Source organism: Dromiciops gliroides, chromosome 2 (genome assembly GCF_019393635.1).
Source record: "Dromiciops gliroides isolate mDroGli1 chromosome 2, mDroGli1.pri, whole genome shotgun sequence".
In the NCBI taxonomy this organism is placed as follows: Eukaryota; Metazoa; Chordata; class Mammalia; order Microbiotheria; family Microbiotheriidae; genus Dromiciops; species Dromiciops gliroides.
This window is the reverse complement of record NC_057862.1, coordinates 476293812-476296686: the sequence shown is the minus strand read 5'-3', so window position 1 is coordinate 476296686 and position 2875 is coordinate 476293812. Positions and strand designations below refer to the sequence as shown.

Below are 2875 nucleotides of genomic sequence, written 5' to 3'. Positions count from 1 at the left end.
GAAGTCCTCAAGTAGAGATTGAATGTTCATTTGTCAGAGAGTGTTATGTCGGAAACTTGTGTGTGTGTGTGTTGTGTGTGTGTGTGTGTGTGTGTGTGTATGTGGAACTAGATAGTAGCTAAGATCCCTCTCAACTCTAAAATTCTGTGATTTATGTAAGTTTCTAGGACCTTCTTCTCTAGGTCCTTGTTTCTTCATATTAAAAATGAAAGCATCAGACAGAATGATATTTAAGGTCCTTGCACTCTCTAATTTTCTGTGATTCTTTATCACAAGGTAGTTTTTATTGAAGCCAAAGATTATTGCAGTATACTGGCCTCATAGAACCAATATCTTTATTAGCATGAGTTAATACCTGGAATCACCTGTGCTTTAAGCATTAAATAAAACTATACTAATCATTCTTTACATGCTCACATTGGCAGCATATATACTAAACTAGAATGGTACAGAGAAGATTAACAGAGCCCCTGGGCAAAGCTGACATGCAAATTTAAGAAGAATTCCATATTCATTTAAAAAAACAAAACAAAACACATTCTTTGTATTTCTCTAGCAGAGGTTGTTTGAAAAATATTTTTAAAGTATTTTCACATCTATTTCTTCTCTTATTTTCTTACTTGACTCTGTAAGGGGTGTTATTATTTAAAGCTAGGATTATTTTTCTTCACCAGACCTTTTCATCATAGTGAAATGTGTAAGTTTCATATTTATCTACCTAGTAGATGAGTTGCTCTGATCTTGGGTACTGAACATTTCTGTTTTCTTCCACCTTTCAATAAAGCAATGAAGCAATGCAGCACAATGGAAAGAGTGCTGAATTTGAACTCAAAAGATATGAGTTCAAATCCTGGGTTTCCTCAAATAACTTTGCCTCTGTAGGTCTTAATGGTTTCATCTGAAAGATAATTAGACTAGCTGACCTCTAAGGTCCCATCCCTATTCAGAAGGGGGAATAGTACTTCCAGACCTCAAACTTCATTATAAAGTGGTAGTCAGGGAAAGCTAGGTGGTGCAGTGGATATAGCACCAACACTGGATTCAGGAGGACCTGAGTTCAAATCCGACCTCAGACACTTAACACTTACTAGCTGTGTGACCCTGGGCAAGTCACTTAACCCCAATTGCCTCACCAAAACCAAAACCAAAACACTCAAATAAAGTGGTAGTCATCAAAACCATGTAATATTGGTTAAAAAATTATTTTTTGAAGTTGATCAATGGACCAGACTAACCAAGGGAGAATCACAAATAATAGAACTCAATAACTCAGTGTTCAATAAACTCAAAAACATAAATTACTTAGGAAGGATCTCTCTATTTGTTAAGAAATGCTGGAAAAGCAGTCTGGTAGGAATTAGGTTTATGCCAACAACTTATACTATATTTCACAATAAATTCAAGATGGCTACATGACCTGAATGTTAAAGAGCATACTATTAAAAATAGAAGAGAAGTATGGAAGAGATCATATGTCTCTCACATGGACAGGATAGATGAACAGGGTACACACATATGCATATGTTTATGTATATATGTATACATATACATATATATATTTGCATGTGTGTAACTGTCTGTCTGTCTATCTATTGCTCGATCAATCATCTATCTAACCAAAGGAAAGAATCAATTACAAAAGATAAAATAGATCATTTTTATTACATTATAATAGAAAAGCTTCTACACAAGTAACATAAATGGATATAGAATAAGAGAAGTGGTCAAAAGGGGGAAATCACTTTATCAGATTTATCAGATAAGGGCTTGGTATCTAAGATATATGAAAAACTAACAGCAATTCAAAATCAAAAGTCATACACCAAGAAATAAACAATCAAATGATATAAGAAAAGTTCCCAAAAGAAGAACTATTATGATCAACCTATGAAAGGCTGCTCTAAATCACTAATAAGAAAAATACAAATCAAAGCAACCCTGAGGTTTCACCCCACAGTTAATAAATTGGAAAAGGTGACAAAAATGAAAATAGTCACCCTTGAAATATAGGCACACTGAATCATTGTTGGTGGAGCAAAGAATTAGTATGACCGTTTTGAGTTATTCTAATAAAATGACTAATATGTCCATATACTTTAACAGAGATTTCACGGGGCAGCTAGATGGCGCAGTAGATAGAGCACCAGCCCTGGATTCAGGAGTACCTGAGTTCAAATCCGGCCTCGGACACTTAACACTTACTAGCTGTGTGACCCTGGGCAAGTCACTTAACCCCAATTGCCCCTCAAAAAAACAAAAAAACAAAAACCAAAAAACAGAGATTTCACTACTTAGCATAGATAGATAGATAGATAGATAGATAGATAGATAGATAGATAGATAGATAGATAGATAGATAGATAGATAGATATAGGTATAGATATGTACACCAAAGTACCTATAGCAAAAAAAAAATTGTGGTAGCAAATAATTAGAAATAAAGTAGATGCCCATTGGAACAGGGATTGATTAAAGATACTGTGGTACATAAATGTAATGGAATATTTTTTGTTTACTAAGAAATGACAAATGTAATGACTACAGAAAACCATGGGAAGACTTACATGAACTGATGAAGAGTGAAGGAGGGAATACATAATGATGACAGCAATGCAAATAGAAAAATGACAACAACCACAAAACAGTAGACAATGAATACTATAAAATTACAAAGAACAAGTATGTCCAGGTAGAAGAAACCTCCCCCAACTCCTGTACAGAAGTGTGAAAAGGCAGTATCATTGGTGGGGGGAAATTTGCATATATTTGGGGGTATATATTGATCCATTTTGTTAGTTTTTTTTTAGTGTTCTTCCTATGTATTTTCCTGAAAAAAAAATTCACTTTTAAGTTAGCTTTCTAGGAGTGGGGAGAA

The 2875-nt window shown here is 34.2% G+C and overlaps 1 non-coding gene across 1 annotated transcript; it reads left to right on the top strand.

Moving 5' to 3' along the window:
- The first annotated feature begins 409 nt into the window (after positions 1-409).
- On the top strand, positions 410-515 carry LOC122744980. Its single transcript, XR_006355302.1, has one exon. It is a non-coding gene; the product is annotated as a U6 spliceosomal RNA (small nuclear RNA).
- The last annotated feature ends 2360 nt before the right edge of the window (positions 516-2875 follow it).